We start from the raw sequence: 19,316 nt of genomic DNA on the forward strand, positions 1-19,316 counted from the left end.
GCAAACAATCTAATTCAAAATTATTTTAATCTGTACATATTGAAATAATATCTTTGTAAGCTAATACTGCCCATACGTTGATATAATATCTTAATAAACTAATATTGCCCATGTTTTCGTGTGTTTATGTAAAAAGTGCTCACAACTAACAGATTCCTTCGATCTTTATTTGCCAATAGAAAATAATTAAATATTTCAAAGATCAATAGGGGACAGGGGCGTGTAGGTTTATTCCATCTGCTACATACCTTAGGTGCATAACAAGAAGACATGATTTAAAGTCACATCATGAGTGCCGAAATAATCTTGAAATCAGGCGAAAATATTGTTTGACCCTGATTTCAAATCACTGGTTCTGCGCAAATTGGGTTTCATCCCGGATTGTTCCTAGCACTGTTTCGTCAAGGTTAAGATAGCAGGGATATCTGTGGCCAAAGTGCATCGAGGGAGTTACTATCCCCGAAACAATACAAAACCTTGTGGTAGTATACATTTCACAAGGCTTTTCATGTTCGTGCAATATGTACCCTTAGGGCCATATTTAAACTTTTTGACACAAAACTGCGCTTACGCAGTTTTGCGTCAAAAAAATTAGCGCCGGCTAACGCCATTCTGAAGCACCATGCGGGCGCCGTATTTATTGAATGACGTTAGCCGGCGTTAGCCGCCGGCGCCGTCTGGTGTGCGTTAAAAAAAACGACGTACACCAGGCAGCGCCGGCGTAGGGGAAAATGGAGCTTGGGCGTCAAGAAATGGGGCAAGTTAGGTTGAGACAATTTTTTCACCTCAACCCGATTTACGCCATTTTTTTTCACTCCCAACCCCCATAGAAATGACTCCTGTCTTAGCAAAGACAGGAGTCATGCCCCCTTGCCCAATGGCCATGCCCAGGGGACTTCTGTCCCCTGGGCATGGTCATTGGGCATAGTGGCATGTAGGGGGGCACAAATCAGGCCCCCCTATGCCACAAAAAAAAATGAAAAAAAACACTTACCTGAACTTACCTTAATGTCCCTGGGATGGGTCCCTCCAGCCTTGGGTGTCCTCCTGGACAAGGGTGGGCAAGGGTGACAGGGGGTGTCCCTGGGGGCATGGGAGGGCACCTCTGGGCTCCTTCAGAGCCCACAGGTCCCTTAACGCCTGCCTTTTGCAGGCGCTAAAAAACGGCGCAAAAGCGGCCGTACGTCATTTTTTTTTACCCGCCCACTCCCGGGCGTGAATTTTGCCCGGGAGTATAAATTCGACGCACATGCCTCGGAGTCGATTTTTTAGACGTGAACGCCTACCTTGCATCTCATTAACGCAAAGTAGGTGTCCACGCTAAAAAATGACGCAAACTCCATGGACTTTGGCGCTAGACGCGTCTAACGCCAAAGTATAAATATGGAGTTAGTTTTGCGTCGAAATTGCGTCAAAAAAACCGACACAATTCCGGCGCAAACGGAGTATAAATATGCCCCTTAGTTTAAAAAAAAGACAACTGCGTTCAAAGAGAGCTGTGTGCCTCCTTTTATGTTTGCACTTTGTAAAGTGCACTGATTTCACTCGGAATTTCCCCGAGTTAGGGGGAGCAGTGGACAGCAAAGCTAAAAAACAAAGGCACATCTGCTCACGTTTTTTCGAGTTTTTCTGTCTGCAACGCATGCACTAACTCGGAGGAACTGCATGTTAAATGCATGTGTTTGAAAACGTAGAGTGACATAAAAACAGGTGCTCTGCTGTGCCCTGCACGAGCAGGTACACTCATGATGCCCCGCCGTGGGTCTGTCCAAGCCTCACTACAAACAAGGAAAACATGCACCTTTCGTTGCCGTTCTTAAACATAGACACAAGCCACAATTAAAAAACTGACAGCATTTTCTGCTGCAAACGGCAAAACAGGTTTCGTAATCCTATTCAAATGCCATGCTGATCTCCCTTCGCGCTAGAGTGACTTAGCTAAGGCCCGTATTTATACTTTTTTTAGCGCCGCATTTGCGCCGCTTTTTGGCGCAAAACGGCGCAAACCTACAAAATACAATGGCATTTTGCAAGTTTGCGCCGTTTTTGCGTCAAAAAACGACGCAAATGCGGCGCAAAAAAAGTAGACTTTTCACAAATAAAAACGTCATATGGAACGAGAGTGTAGTCATGAACGTGTTAATATACGTCATTAAAATGCAAACATGAAAAAACAACATGGATATCGGAAAAACATTTGAAAATAAAAGGGAAGAAATACACACTCCAGCCTTGTTGCTATAAGACACGGATGTCGAAATCAGAATTCCAATTAGGAGAAGAGACAATCTAGTTTCGTGCACACTATTTAATGTGGATATCAAGTAAACGGAGCAACTTGCTCGGTCAGTTGAGTACTCCCTGCTGAGATATCTGTCTAATCGTCAGACTGCAAGTCTGAATATTGGCAATGTGAACTCTGACTTCCATCCTACATAGGTCGATAAAATGAGAACCAATGTTTATTTATTTATAGCAATGGTACAGCAATGCTTTATGCAGTCCGCTTTGGCATAAACATTACTTAAATAACAGTTTATTCTTTTCTTTCTTTATGTTGTGTGTACTTTGTGTCCACGAGGGTCTCTTTAGGGATTTAGTAACAAAATACAAGGGAATGAGATCAGTAGAAACCATGAAAAACAGACGGGATTGGCTACAGTAGCATATGATAGCTACCCTAAAGAGACAACTCGGGTACTTGTGTCTAAAAATGTAGTACAATGGACTAAAAAGTAAAACATACATTTCTTTCTCAAAAGTGCTCTAAACACAAAGGCACTCTTGAAGTGTGACATTCTTTGTTAAAATCATACAGAAACACTTGGAAAAACCTAAACTTTCTGGGTGTTCACTTCTTGAATTTCTCATTGCAGCCAAATCTGTTTCTGCTGCAGCACACGAGATCCATTCGCTTTAGCTGAAAACTGTGCTTTTTTCGCTACCCTGGACAGAGTGTTCCTCAGTCCCATAGGAGCCCTAGTGCTCTAAAACAGTGGTTCCCAACCTGTGGCCTGGGACCCCTGGGGGTCCGTGAAGCGTCCTTAGGGGGTCCGCGACTGCTCAGAAAATGAAATAATACTAACAGATTAGGTGCCTAGCTTTCAGTAACGACTCAGTGGGGGGTCCCCGGATTCCAATAATGATTGAGAGGGGGTCCGCAGGTACCAGTAATGATAAAGTGGGGATCCACAGAAGTCAAAAGGTTGGGAACCACTGCTCTCAAACAATCGGTTTGGTTGAGGAAATACTCTTCAAGCATGTTTCCTCTTAATCCGAGGCAGATTCTAACTAGATTTTTAATTAGTAACTCACTAAATGAAGGAATTTTCTGCATCGAAAGTCAGAGGTAGCTAACAGGCATGTTAAAAAGTGTTTCTGGGGCCCAGGTCAAAAATCCCTACAGAACCCACATACCACAAGCACCTTTTTTAAGTAAGAAAAAGTTCCCCAAGGAGAGAGAAAAAACAGCATCTCCAGCAACAGGTGCAATCTATCGTTATAGGGTGTTATCTCCCTCGTCAGTAATAAACAGGGAAAGCATGGGGCCTGGTGACTATTACCTGTCTGCTCTTCCATCTGATGGCCTTGGCGTTACATCTGAGTGGAGGGAGAGCTTTTTTGGTAAACTGAACTATATCCACTCTGTTTAGCTCTGTTGGACTTTTGCTTATACAGGGTCATCCCCAGTCTTTTTGCCTCCTGCCTCCTATTTTTTTCTGACCTGTTGCTGTTGGCTTTTCAACTCTGAGCACTTTACCACTGCTAACCAGTGCTAAAGTGCCTATGCTCTCGTGTAAAATGTGTTCGTAATTGGTTCTCCATGATTGGCATATTTGTTTTACTGTTAAGTCCCTAGTAAACTGCACTAGAGGTGCCCAGGCCTGTGAATCAAATGTTACTAGTGGGCCTGCAGCACTGGTTGTGCCACCCACACAAGTAACCCTGTAATCATGTCTCAGACCTGCCACTGCAGTGTCTGTAAGTGTATTTTTACACTGTAAATTCGACTTGGCAAGTGTACCCACTTGCCAGGCCTAAACCTTCCCTTTTCTTACACGTAAGGCACCCCTAAGGTAGGCCCTAGGTAGCCCCAAGGGCAGGGTGCAGTGTATGGATAAGGTGGGACATATAGTAATGTGGTTTATATGTCCTGACAGTGAAATACTGCCAATTTCGTTTTTCACTGTTGCAAGGCCTGTCTCTTTCATAGGATAACATGGGGGCTACCTTTAAATATGATTAAAGTGTAGATTCCCCTAGAGAGTAGATAGACATTTGGAGTTTGGGGTCCCTGAACTCACAATTTAAAAATACATCTTTTAGTAAAGTTGATTTTAAGATTGTGCGTTTGAAAATGCCACTTTTAGAAAGTGAGCATTTTCTTGCTTAAACCATTCTGTGACTCTGCCTTGTTTGTGGATTCCCTGTCTGGGTCAGTTTGACAGTTGGGTTGTTTTTCACCTCGCACTAGACAGTGACACAAAGGGGGCTGGGGTGTAACCTGCATTTCCTGATTAGCCATCTCTGCTAGGAGGGAGGGGTGGAGTAGTCACTCTCATTTGAAAGGACTGTGCCTGCCTCTGACAATGCCGGCTCCAACCCCCTGCTGTGTGTCTGATGCCTTGCCTGGGCAAGGCAGGATTTCACAAGTAGGTGTGAGTCCCCTTTGAAGAAAGGTGACTTCAAAGACTAAAATGGGTATAAGAAGGGCACCCAAATCTACAGACTTTAAGAAACACTTCTGGAACCAAGAGGAACCTTTGCCTGGAGAAGAGCTGATAGCTGAGGAAGAAGTGCTGCCCTGCCTGTGACTGTGCTTTGTGGAGCTTTCCTGCAGTGCTGCTTCTGCCAGAGTAAGAGGGCAAAGACTGGACTTTGTGTGCCTTCCATCTTGTGAAGAAATCTCCAAGGGCTTGAGTTAGAGCTTGCCTCCTGTTGCTTGAAGTCTCAGGGACAGTAAAGACTTCTCTCTGCCAGCACCTGGAGTCTCTGGAGAGACTCCTGCCCCGACAAGTGGTGCCCTATCCAGTCCCTGGGCCCTTGAACGGAAAGCTGGTGGAATCCAAGGAAATCGACTTCGGACGACTTCGGACCGACGCCACTGCTGAATCCGGTAACGCCGCCTGCATCTGACGCCGTGACCTTTGCTGGAACGCAACGCTCTTCGCAGGCCCGACGCCTCAGCAGCCCCGCTGAAGTCCGCGACTCCGTGGAAGTCGCCGCACCACGTCGTGACCGACGCCGCTCGAAGTGCGCGGATTCAACGTTTCGCACAGACGCCGCGATCCCCGACTTCGCGCATCGGCTTGTTTTCACTCTTCACCAAAGGTACTGTACTTGGGGGACTACACGACTCCGTGTCCGGCGCCGCTGGTGTCGGCTTGTTGGGAACGACTCCGTCACGACGCCACGTGTTAACATCTCATCGAAGCATTTTTGTTTCAAAGCGCTATTTTTGAGTTTAATCTTTAAAAATTCATAACTTGACTTGTGTATGTCGGATTGTTTTCATTTTGGTATTGTTTTGTTTAGATAAATATTTCCTATTTTTCTAAACCAGTGTTGTGTCATTTTGTAGTGTTTTCATGAAGTTACTGTGTGTGTTGGTACAAATACTTTACACCTAGCGCTCTGAAGTTAAGCCTACTGCTCTGCCAAGCTACCAAGGGGGTAAGGAGGGGTTAGCTGAGGGTGATTCCCTTTTACCCTGACTAGAGTGAGGGTCCTTGCTTGAACAGGGTGTAACCTGACTGTCAACCAAAGACCCCATTTCTAACAAGCTCCAACTACAATTTACATTGAAATACATTTAAAATAATCCAATTAGAAAGTAATAAAAATAGTACCCAGGATATTGCCTTTATGTTCTCAGTCTGTGTTGAGGAAGGAACACAATCTGTGCCCATGAGCACAGTGCTTAATTTGAGCCGTTGGGGGCCACAGGTGCTCATTTTTGTGGACCAACTCTTATTTGTCTGCATCAGACATTTGCGAATAGCAAAACAGGGAACCCACTAAATGGAAAAATGAAGGACGAGAAAGACAGAAAAGCGGTCACTAAGGACAGAAGCAGGAACCAGGAGTAATGAGATAAAGAAAAGGGCATGAAGCTTCTGATAGCAGATTAAAAAACCATGAGGTGGATTCAAGAGTAGGAAACCTTGGTATTCTGAGTTCTGACATTTAATTGCTCTGACTGCAGGATTCTAAGCAGAGTTTTGGGCACCGGCACTCATTCGTTTACAAATTACGCACTACCTGAATTGCATCATAAATTAGCTGCCATTGATACAGAGGCAGTTTCCTGCATGCAGGTTTGCACATGATCCAAGAGATCTCTGGTGTTCTAATTAAATGGACCGTTCCAATAGGCAAACCGCATAGGGAGACAAAAGAGAGGGCAGACAGGCGTATGGAGAAAACAGACCCTTTCGCACCAGTGGCTCCTCCATTACGGCAGAGGAGCATCACCCGCCCACACTAGCAGCAGAAGTTGCAAAACCTTTAACAAATGATAGTAAACCATATTTATTATCGTTTTGTTTGTTAAAAGGGCGGGGCCACAGGGGTGACTAGCAGTGAGGAGGAGTGCACAGCACTCCCCTCACTGCGCATGTATGTGCGCAATGTGCTCTCTCCAGCCTGGCACTGTGCTGCTGGGCTGAGAGAGCTTGCACAGGCTCCCAGTCTGCCTGGGAGGGCCCTGGCTAGGCACTCATAGCCAATCCTAACAATGCTTTGAGCAGCGTCAGGATTGGCCGAAGGGCAGGCTGGGAACCTGTGCCTGCATCCGTGGGGGAAAGAGGAGCAGCACAGCAGATCAGGCAATTTTTTTTTATTTTTATCGTTTTTTTAAAATCAAATTTTACTACCCCCAGCCTCATCCCCCCAACCCCTGCGTTCTGCACCCACCCTGCTCCTTATGAACGAAGCGAGCCACGACTGCCCTTTCGAGGACTGTTAGAAATGGGGTCTTTGGTTGATAGTCAGGTTACCCCCTGTTCAAGCAAGGACCCTCACTCTAGTCAGGGTAAAAGAGAATCACCCTCAGCTAACACCTGCTTACCCCCTTGGTAGCTTGGCAGAGCAGAAGGCTTAACTTCAGAGTGCTAGGTGTAAAGTATTGTACCAACACACACAGTAACTTAATGAAAACACTGCAAAATGACACAACAGAGGTTTAGAAAAATAGGAAGTATTTATCTGATCAAAACAAGAGCAAAATGACAAAAATCCACCATACACAAGTCAAGTTATGAATTTTTAAAGATTAAACTAAAAACTAGCCCTTAGAAACAAAAATGCTTCGATGAGGTGTTAACACGGCGTCGTGACAGAGTCGTACCCAACAAGCCAACACCAGCGGTGCCGGACACAGAGTCGCGTAGACCCCCAAGTACAGTACCTTCGGTGAAGAGTGAAAACACGCCGATGCGCGAAGTCGGGGATCGCGGCGTCTGTGCGAAACGTTGAATCCGCGCACTTCGAGCGGCGTCGGTCACGATGTGGTGCGGCGACTTCCACGGAGTCGCGGACTTCAGCAGGGCTGCAGCGGCGTCGGGCCTGCGAAGAGCATCACGTTCCAGTGAAGGTCACGGCGTCGGGTGCATGCGGCGTCCCCGGATTCAGCAGCGGCGTCGGTCCGGAGTCGTCCGAAGTCGATTTCCTTGGATTTCCACCAGCTTTCCTTTCAAGGGCCCAGGGACTGGATAGGGCACCACTTGTCAGAGCAGGATTCTCTCCAGAGACTCCAGGTGCTGGCAGAGAGAAGTCTTTGCTGTCCCTAAGACTTCAAACAACAGGAGGCAAGCTCTAGATCAAGCCCTTGGAGATTTCTTCTCAAGATGGAAGGCACACAAAGGTCTTTGCCCTCTTACTCTGGCAGAAGCAGCAACTGCAGGATAGCTCCACAAAGCGCAGTCATAGGCAGGGCAGCTCTTCTTCCTCAGCTATTCAGCTCTTCTCCAGGCAGAGATTCCTCTTGGTTCCAGAAGTGTTTCTAAAGTCTGTGGTTTTGGGTGCCCTTCTTATACCCAATTTCTCCTTTGAAGTAGGCCTACTTCAAAGTAAAGTCTCTTTGGAATGTGAAATCGTGCCTTGCCCAGGCCAGGCCCCAGACACTCACCAGGGGGTTGGAGACTGCATTGTGTGAGGGCAGGCACAGCCCTTTCAGGTGCGAGTGACCACTTCTCCCCTCCCTCCTAGCACAGATGGCTCATCAGGATATGCAGGCTACACCCCAGCTCCCTTTGTGTCACTGTCTAGTGTGAGGTGCAACCTGCCCAACTGTCAAACTGACCCAGACAGGGAATCCACAAACAGGCAGAGTCACAGAAAAGGTATAAGCAATAAAATGCTCACTTTCTAAAAGTGGCATTTTCAAATGCACAATCTTAAAATCAACTTTACTAAAAGATGTATTTTTAAATTGTGAGCTCAGAGACCCCAAACTCCACAGGTCCATCCGCTCCCAAAGGGAATCTACACTTTAATCAGATTTAAAGGTAGCCCCCATGTTAACCTATGAGAGGGACAGGCCTTGCAACAGTGAAAATTAGCAATATTTCACTGTTAGGACATATAAAACACATTACTATGTGTCCTACCTTAACCATACACTGCACCCTGCCTTTGGGGCTCCCTAGGGCCTACCTTAGGGGTGTCTGACATGTAAGGAAGGGGAAGGTTTAGGCCTGGCAAGTGGGTACACTTGCCAAGTCTAATTTACAGGTAAAACTGCACACACAGACACTGCAATGGCAGGTCTGAGTCATGATTACAGAGCTACTTATGTGGGTGGCACAACCAGTGCTACGGGCCCACTAGTAGCATTTGATTTACAGGCCCTGGCACCCCTAGTGCACTTTACTAGGGACTTACTAGTAAATCAAATATGCCAAGCATGGATAAACCAATCACATACACATTTTGTAAAGGAGCACTTGCACTTTAGCACTGGTTAGCAGTGGTAAAGTGCACAGAGTAACAAAAACAGCCAAATCAGAGTCCAGCACACATCAACAACCTGGGGAACAGAGGCAAAAAGTTAAAGGAGACCACGCCAAGGATGAAAAGTCTAACAAGGACGAACAGTGCCGAAGCAGTCTTGGCTGAAGAGACTCTGAATCTTTCAGGTGACAAAGTAAGATGGAGCAGTGTGGAAGGAATTTTAGACTTTTTAAAGTTTTCACAATGAAGTATATGGAAAATTCTTTATTAAGATGGATTTTCTCCTTCATTCGTTTATGTTTTGCAGTGGGGTTGCGGAATCTCAGGGTAGGGCGTACTGACAGACCAGGTGCACACCTGCAAACTCACATTTTTGTAGGGATTCATATTGTAAAACAGGCATTTCTCCCAAAGCAAATATGGCATCAGTAAGTGTTGTTCGAGGTTGGAAAAGGGAATGAAACATCCCATATTGATTAGAGGTTTAGAAGAAAGGGATTCTCAACACAGAAACTTAATTTCCCCTGGAGCGAAGATAAAATAGTTAAATGTTCTTTATATTTGTGCTCCATTTAATCATGATATATTTCCCACATGGAGGAATTTCATGCTGTTCAAATGTTATGCATTGGACTTTTTCTGTAAATCTACAAATGTCATGAGTTTCCAGAATTACCCCTTCCATTCTTTGAGAATTGCTAAAAATGAACAGCACAAAGGTAGGCCATAGGAGAAGGGACCAGTGGAGACAGATGAAAGGCACAGTGAAAAGTTAAAGAAATGTGGAGATGAGAAGGCCCAGAAAGAGAACAGAGACTTCAGAAAGGTAGTGGGCGAATGACAAAATGTTAGAAGTAGACTGTAACCCTGTCCAATTTTCATCTCCCATCTGCTGTCCCTGAACTCATCTTACAGGACTGATTGTTACCAGGAAACAGTGGATTGTGCCTGGCTTGCATTCCAACTGGATTTCTAAGTTCTATTAGCACATTGACTTAGGGCCATATTTACAAACCAGTTTGAATTGTGTTTCCAACACGCAACGTGGTACATGCACAACACAATCCTTAAATGAGATTTATAAACCCACTTCAGGCCTCTTTGTGTGGCCCTGAGTGGCTACATAAATCTGGAGTAAAGCAGCGCAGCTCAAATCGCTGTGTTGCCATACTCTGTGCTAGGGAGGAATTCCATGGGCATTGCATGGGTGTTCGAACACAAATCCCATGCTTTTTGATACATTCCCAGATTTACCAGAACTGGTAAACCTGGGAATGCGCCCAAAAGATATGCCTCCCAGGAGAGGCATAACAAGGAGAAATACTTTTATTTCTCCTCGATTTGTCCTCTTCCTATGTGTGCTGCATTCGGAAGCACATATAGAAAGAGGAAAAAAACTCAGGATTGTTTTTGTGCAGGAAGGTGCACCATTCTGAGCAAAACAGTCCTGCATGCAAATGAGGCACCCTTGGACCATGTTGCAAGGGTGCCTCAATTGGACCAAGGCAACTGTAAAGAACGGAACCACGCAAAGGATGGTACAGGAACGGTTCCAATATTTAATGTAAGAAAAACGTTCGTCATAATAGAGCAATGCCGGCACAACATGAACCAGCAGCCACCCCTCAGTAACTGCCGTAACAACATTCTTCCTCCCAACAATTCCATCCCCACATTCCATTTCCATTATTATCTTTATCCTATCCAACATTCTAATCACCACACATCTTTCCCCCCAAAATAAAAAAAGATGTCAGAAATGTGAAATTACACTATATATATATATATATATATATATATATATATATATATATATATATATATATATAGGATAACAACTCTAGTAAGACACAAACTGATTGTGGATATTTATCTTCATTCCATCACAATGAACCATTATTTACATTTCATCATAAATTCTTTTAGGTACCCTAGTAATTTTTTCACTCTCTGACTTAGTGGTATTATTCCGAACACTATTATTTCCAAACGCCACATCTTTATCCTATCCAACATTCTAATCACCACAGCAACCAAAAGGGCACCAGCACAGGGGAAAAGGCAGGAATGTGCCATATTCTTCTGAATACTGTGCATTGCTGCCCTTTCCCATGTCATGCAGTGCAGCACAGCAAGGTGACTTGCTGTGCTGCACTGTATCACTATCATGGAAATATGCCCCTAAGTGTTTAGGCCCCCGGGAGTTTGAAATCCGACCCATATCACTCGGGGTGGATGATACCCCCAGAGAATGATGTCATCCATTTGTCATGGGTGGCTGACTTTGTGTTAACGATGTCTCATCTAATCGCTCTGTCTTTTTGCTGTTCTTTTCATCAGCAGGAGTGCAAATTTAAGCTTTCCTGGGACCCATCTTTTACTTTATGTTTATTTGATCCTTAATATTTGTTTAACTTGGGTCATTTTATGCCAAGGTGTTTACAAATAAAGTGCTTTCACACTATTAAGAAGCAAATATTTTGATATAGAAAAAGTTTGATAGATGAAATGGCTGAGTGCAGAGCTCTCTTAGGGAGTTGTGCTCTGCAAATGAGCTCACGTGTGATCTGCACATCACATGTTTGAATCAGTGCAAGGCCAGCTCAGACTTCTGTCAACGAAAGCTTGCAAGCATTAAAAGTCTAAAACACTTTATTGACAAAAGCAAAATGAACCACAGAGCATTCTGGTAGGGGGCCCTCTGAGATAATCGGTGGTGACAAGCTTATTAAGTACATACACACCAGTGGCGGCCGGTAATTTCAGGAGGAAGGGGGGTGGGCGGTAAGCACACTCACACTTATTCATTCACACACCCACAAACGCACATCCATTCACAACACTCATCAACATTTAAACATACACGCATGCATCAAACATTCATTTAAAAACACACACACACTTACCTTCAGCTCAGAGGTCCCAGGAGGGTTGGGACTGCTGCCTTCCTTCACTGGCTGACCTTAGGTCAGCCAATAAGGGAAGGCAGCAGTCCCAACTTCTTCACAGAGTGGGATGGGATCAGTGAGACTGCTGACCCCACCCCACCCCACTCTGTGACGAGGTGTCACTGTGATTGACACTCGCCCTGGGCTTTTCAGGGCTTAAACCTGAAGCACCCAGGTCGAAGTCAATGGGTGACGCGTTCCTCATCACCGGGGGAAGGGCCTTGAGGCACCTTTGCTGAGCTGAGGAGGTCACGTTCATGGGAGCTGTGACCTCTTCAACCCAGCAAAGTTCAGCTCAGGCAGTCAGGAGTTTGCACAAATCGTGCATGTCTCGCTCCTGGCTGCCTGATCTGAACGTGAAGAGTTTTGCTCAGCCTGACAGACCCTCTTCATGAGGGGCAAAAGGTGGGGGGGCGTGGCCCCTCTTCTCTAAAGGACGGGCCGTGGCTGCTACACACACACACTTCTAGTATTGGTCATGTGGTAAATTCACACAAAAAACAGGTGCCTAGCTGATCTCACAAAAAAGGGGTAAAGGGCCGCATTAGTAGCAAACAAATATGTAAACAGTTTTTTTTTCAGTTGAGTAAGGTATTCAATATTTTGCTCACCTCGAGTGCCAAAACGTAAGGTGACAAACACTTCCTGTGGCACTGTTAGCCTGAGCAGGAAAACACGACTGAAGCAGGTAACACTTTCTCTAATACTGGCAATTTTTTTTAAAGTTGTTCACACTCTAATAATATTGAGATTGATAAATTGAGTATCAATGATTTGGGTAATTGATCACCTGTTCTTTTCTGCACCAAGAAATGGAAAGACGGTGGTACTACTATGGACAAAATAAAAAAGTTAGCAATATGCTGATTACACTATTGTTTTTAATAATATTTCGTCTTGAAACACCAAGTCATATGGCGACTTATGGCCTTAACATCTATATCTCACTGTGCTAATACCTGAGCCCTTCCCATACAATCACACATTTGCCGTCTGCCTACCTATGATCGCGCACCCTTGTCACTATCCTTACGAACTAATATCCAAACAGTGTTCCAACGTGGCACAATCTTGTCATGTAGTCCCTGTGATGCAGAATCGCCTGCACAGCTGCCCCTGCACCCGCTTCACAGAACAGAGACTTTCTACCACAATAGTCTCCGCCACAGCCAATCACATGCTCTCTTCTTCATACCATGAAATATTGTATATTCATTTCGGTTCTTGAAATTAAAGTTCCAACCACAACGTGGCGGAGATAACCGTAGGCTTAATGTTAAGTGCCTATTAAAATTAACGACCCGAATGTTGGTTATCAGGAAATGCAGGCAAACTAGGCCATATATTATGGTCCCATAGCCAGTGTTTTAACCTTTCTACCTCGTTAACTCTCCAAATGAGCATCTGAAACAGTGCTGCTGTATGCTGTGAACCACTCTGTCAGATTTAATTACATCAGGATTTCCTCATTTCTTTTTTAATAAACGAACATAGGGCAGAAGGCTTCATGATTTACAATAATAGAATATGGAGTCGTGTCATGTGCCACTCTTTCCATTACTATTTTAACTTCACCACCACTCCTAGGTTCTTACAATTCTGTCCCTACATCCCCTCCCTCATTTTATGAGGCAGTAGAGGGCTTGATCTGTAAAACTGTGAAAATCACAATTTCTAGTAAATTTCTATATAAATATATTTATCCAGGGGCATGTGTTGCAAAATATTGGATGGCAGAATTATGTTAAGCTTGTAAGGGAATCACAGTGTAGTGAAGTACTAATATTTCTAAAAATCGTTTAAAATTGGTACTCTTGTGGACTCACAAAAGAGAGAAGGCCGCAGATGTACAATCCACTGGCAAACCAATTCCATCTTTGTGAAAACTACCAACAGGGAGCACAGCAACTTCATTGAATGGAATAAAAGAACACAAGGAGAAGACATGTAGGAGGGCTAATCATTGTGTTCAAAAAGGCCACTTAATAAAAATACAAAGTTAAGGGCAAGGTAGCATCTCAGGTCCCAAAGAGGATTAAACAGTTCATATGGATTAAATGAGGGCACAAACCGTAAAGGGGAAGATTTACACTTTTATTGGCTTGACCTTAAGCATCATGCAAAGAAGAAGGTAATATGCAATGTTCGCAAGACCAGGGCAGCAGAAAGGTCCCTCTCAGAGATGCTGGTGCAGGACACCTTCATACCTCTGACAATGGAGGGACTACCAAGCACAGAGTCATCCTTAATGGAACCTCACAGCTATAACCAGACAGGGAGATTAGACCACAAAGAAATATATCTTCAGCTGAGAGAGAAAGTGAAGCACAGAAAGAAGTGAATTCTAGACAGAAGTGGCCTGGCAAGATGAATCGAATCTGAGAGATTGTGATGAGTCATATCATTGCTGCCTTATCCTGAGTGAGCACCAGTGCACCATCACACCACTCAATCACGAGCCTCACTGTTAAACTAGTTGCTCAATATGTTACAACATTTACATGAAACAATCTCACCGATCGTTTGCTTACTTGTAGTAGCTATAGCACGCCAATAACTTCATTATTACTGCGTAGATGCCTGGGTGGTACCATAGTGATAACCTGACCCATTTACAATCTATAGCTAACATCTGCACTGCCTGGAATAAAGGGACATTGGCCTGGCATGTCCCTCAAGTGCTATTGTGGCCCTTCAGCAGACATGATAGAGAAGGGAGGACCCGCTCTAGCATTACCCCTGCTTCTAATTGAGACGAAGCTCCTGGACCTGACTGGGGCGAGTGAAAGTCGTCAGTCACAGCAGCTTCTGCATCCCCCTTCTGACACACTGTTTGTAGGGGCCAGGTAGTCAGGAATCGTGGGGTGTGGATGCGCAAAGCAGGGAGCAAAATGCAACGGGCTCCTCCCTATGTCCCAAGTTAGGTTTTCAGTAGCTTCTTGATTGCTAGTCTTTAGGCCCGTATCTGCATTTACGCGTTTGAGTGAGTATGTATGTCTTTTTAAAGGTATCCCTGTACGACCTAGAAAGAAGTGACATAGGGGGTCATTCCGACCCTGGCGGTCCATGACCGCCAGGGCCGGGGACCGCGGAAGCACCGCCAACAGGCTGGTGGTGCTTCCTGGGCCATTCTGACCGCAGCGGTAAAGCCGCGGTCAGAAAAGGGCAACCGCCGGTTTCCTGCCGGTTTACCCCTGGCCCAGGGAATCCTCCATGGCGGCGCTGCTTGCAGCACCGCCATGGGGATTCCGACCCCCTTCCCACCATCCTGTTCCTGGCGGTTAACAGGGCCCCATAAAGATTTTCAGTGTCTGCTTTGCAGACACTGAAAATCGCGACGGGTGCCACTGCACCCGTCGCACCCCTACAACTCCGCCGGCTCCATTCGGAGCCGGCTTCATTGTTGAGGGGGGTTTCCCGCTGGGCCGGTGGGCGGCCTTTTGGCGGTCGCCCGCCGGCCCAGCGGGAAAGCCAGAATGGCTGCCGCGGTCTCTTGACCGCGGTGCGGTCATTCGGCGCTAACCGCAGACCGCCATAGTTCTCCCGTGTGCTTCAACACTATGAAAGGCCACACCCTGATTCCTCGACCAAAAGCTTTCCTAATGGTCGAGCATTGCCTCATTAAGACCAGTCTTTAGGCCTGTGTCTGCATTTACTTGTTTGAGTGTGTATGTGTGTGTGTGTCTTTTTAAAGGTATCCCTGTACGACCTAGAAAGAAGTGACATATTCCTCCCGTGTGCTTCAACGCTATGAAAGGCCACGCCCTGATTCCTCGACCACAAGCTTTCCTGAAGGTCGCGCATTGTTGCCTCATTAAGACTAGCAGCTACTAGCTTTTATTTAACAAACCCCTTGCAAATACCTCTGAAGTGCACTCCCGTAGCTCTGCCTAGCCAGCTGCCAGCCCTTTAGTGTGCGATACTGAACAAGCTCAAAGCATAACATTACCCATCCTGCCTCTCCAGGCCAAGCGACGTCTACCTGCCCCCTGATTATTACTTCAGGCTCCCCCAGTGCATTCTATCTCACCAGCACCTCTCTGTCTTGTTCACATGCACCATGCCTCCTATTTTCTCACCTACCCCCACTATCTCCCGATTCCCTCAATGGTAACTCTGCCTCTTTTTTCCTTCAACTCTCCTGCCTCCTGTTTCCCTAAATGGTCGCTTTACCCCTGTTTCCTTCATTTGTCCCACTGCCTTCTCTTTCCCTCATTGATCCTGTCACCTCTTGATTCCCTCAATTGTCACGCTGCCTCCTTTTCCCCTCGATGTTTCCTCTACCGCCTGTTTCTTTATTGGTCTCTTTGCCTCCCGTTTCTACACGATGGTTTGTGTAAAAGTAGATTGATACACATTCTTACTAAAAATTTTGCTTTGTGCTGCTGGGAAACAGAATAGAATAGCTCTGCCTATTTGCAGAGAGAGTTACCGAAATTTTAAGTATCACCTCTCTGAAAGTGGCGTGTTTAGAATTTGCTAAACGTGTAATTTCTTCAAATGCTCTTAATACCCCAGGGACCATATCGTGTTTTATTAGGCAGATGAGCGAAGAAGGTTTTATCACTTTTTTATGGAAGATTAGGATGTCTATATGCTGCATTACACTATTTAGACTTTTCCCTCGTCTATCGCTCCTTTATCTTATTCAATCAAACTAACAGTCTCGCATGTCCACCACTCAAATTAACTCATATTTCCCTATACTAATTCACCACTAATCCTTTTTGGGTTCCGGATCGTGCTACTTGCCGAAAATACTTCAACGTCTCCGCAGGGGTAGTAAGTGCTCTACAACTTTAAGCACAATAGAACAATATAATATGTAAAACTGTTGATATAAGTTTTTGCAATTAGTTTTTTACATGCAACATCATGACATTTGTCAGCGGGTTACTATAAAAGGTTATAGGTACACCCATTCAATTGGCTCCCTTTGTTATAGGTTAGTACAAGATAGTGTATTAGATGGAACTGTTTTCATAGAAGACTTTTCTTTTTATTTCCATCTTAAAAGTTAGTAGGTCTGCATCAAATATGTCAGTGCTAAGATGACTCCTACGTCTCACATCTAAGCCTTTGAAATAGCTCTAATGATTTCAGCCTCATGAATTTCATGTGAATCTTTGCGTCAAGTACAGCATTCCATACTTCATCCCCCTGACTAGTGGCGGTTTGCCAAGTGAGTTGCATATGCGTGTGTGCATATTCATGTGTATGACAAAGGCAGAAACTGTCCATAATTGTTCATATAAACAAGTCTGTGCTGAAAATGTTAAGCTGATGTGATCAAAATGTATTTATTTAAAGGGAAAATTTGCTTCTTAGCAACAAATGTACTGGTTTTTTTTCGTATGAAAATGATGACAAGTTTCTACTTGGGGAAATTAATTTATACATTTATGTTTGATGACCTGTCTGAGTTTGAGTCAGTTACTGCTGATTTTTTTTTCAATTCATAGGATATTTTATGGTATAGTTATTTCACGATTTGTGCGGCTCCATTAATCATGCATATTAAAAACGGGTTTGTTGTTTTATACTTGGCACGTAGGATTGGTGTAATTTAGCTTGTTGTCTGATCATGTAGTAGCAATGCTCTATGGGCCAGAAAGGCCTGCCTTGCTCAGCTCTCTGTTGCCTGTGATTGTGATATCTGTACAAGGTTTTATGTGTTCTCCTTCCCCCTTCCACGTAGACATTCAGTCATATCATGCAACTGAGACTCTATTTAGAAGGGGCAGCACATAAAAACAAAGCGATAAAAGATGATATCTGTTTTAAAAACTGATAGGCCAAGTGCAGATTCAAACTGGGGAACCAATAGCAGTCCTGGAAAACATGCTGAAAGTAACCCTGGCCATTTCCTCCCCTCACTTTTTCTCTTTCCACCAGTGCTTAATTTGTGCTTGTTGTTTCCGATGCTGAGCACCAGCATTTATTTTTGAGGGCCGGGGCTTATTCTTCTGCCTCAAGCATTTGCTGCGAGCAAAAGACACATATGGGACAGTCGGGAAAAATGAAAAATCGTCACAAAGGGAGAAAGTAGAAAGCTGCTAGAGTGAGGTGAAGGGGCAGGGAGTGGCTTTATATGGATTGAAGAGGCCCGAGATGGCTTTAAGATTACGCTGCCTCGGTATTCTGTGTTCACACATTTAATTGCAGCAGGAGCTTGTTTTAGAGGAGGGCTTTGGGCACCGGAACCTTTATGTTTACAAATTAAGCACTGCTTTCCACCCATACATTCATTCTCCTTCCCTCTTCTCTCCCTTACCCCGCTCTAATCTTTCACCGCTTCTCTCTCTCTCTTTCATCTCTTTCTGTTGATGCCCCTGTGCGTGCTGCAATTAATATCAGGAAGTTGGGGAAAATGACAAAGACACCAGGAGTGGCCCTGGGCTTTCAGTACCAGTCTCCAGCGTTCATACCACTGGGGGAAATGCCGGATGTAATAAAAGGCAATTCCGGCCCTATCCATGTGACCTTTCAGCAAATGGCGTTGCTGACTTCCTGTAATGGTTATAGATCTTGAACCAGCTTTGTGGAGAAATTATTGCAAAACATCTCCTGATATACTACAATTATTTTAACATTTTCTTGGAGAGGGTGAATCCAAACACCTACTTGTATGGCAAAGCAAATCAGTATTCAAATATTTAAAGAGAGTCCCTTCAGAAACTCAGATGTTTTTAGAAATTTCATGTGGAAATTGTGCTCCAAAAAGCATCATTAGATCCTATATTTTAGCATTGTTTTTGGTGTGAGTTATACCTGACAGCCTTAGGGTGGTCTACCCCAACTTTTTGCCTGCCTCCCTCCATTTTTCTGATCTGGTGTGGAGTACTTTTTGTGGTGTTTTCACAGTTTTTATGTATGAGCTATAGCACAAATACTTTACACATTGCCTTCTAAGTTAAGCCTGCCTGCTCAGTGGCAAGCTACCAGAGGGTGAGCACAGGCTAATTTAGGTTGTGTTGTGATTTATCCTGACTAGGATTGTGGGGCCAGATGTATGAAGAATGTTTGCCGGTCGCAAATGGCCCATTGGGCCGTTTACAACCAGTAAAAGGCTTATGGACATGTACCACTCCTATTTTGCAAGTGGGTAACTTGTTATCTACTCGCAAAATAGGGAGGGTGAGTCGCTATTAGGAAGGGGCGTGCCAAAGGCCATGTAAGAATGTTTTGTGACCAGGAATGCGGTCACAAAACATTCTCAGTTACCACCAACTTGAAGTTGGAGGTAACCCATTCACAAAGGGGAAGGGGTCCCTTAGGGACCCCTTCCCCTTTGCAAATGGGGTTGCAAACATTTTTGAAGAGCAGGCAGTGGTCCCAGAGAACACTGCCTACTCTTCAAAAATGAAAAGAAAAGTTTTCAGTTTTCATTTTGTAATGCATACCGTTTTCCTTTAA

The 19,316-nt window shown here is 44.7% G+C and overlaps 1 protein-coding gene across 6 annotated transcripts in view; it reads left to right on the plus strand.

Moving 5' to 3' along the window:
- LINGO2 (leucine rich repeat and Ig domain containing 2) overlaps positions 1-19,316 on the plus strand; it is a 3,618,115-nt gene that overhangs the window by 1,763,905 nt on the left and 1,834,894 nt on the right. The gene's annotated exons all lie outside the window — the stretch shown is intronic.

The sequence above is a fragment of the Pleurodeles waltl genome, chromosome 1_2 (assembly GCF_031143425.1).
Source record: "Pleurodeles waltl isolate 20211129_DDA chromosome 1_2, aPleWal1.hap1.20221129, whole genome shotgun sequence".
NCBI lineage: Eukaryota > Metazoa > Chordata > Amphibia > Caudata > Salamandridae > Pleurodeles > Pleurodeles waltl.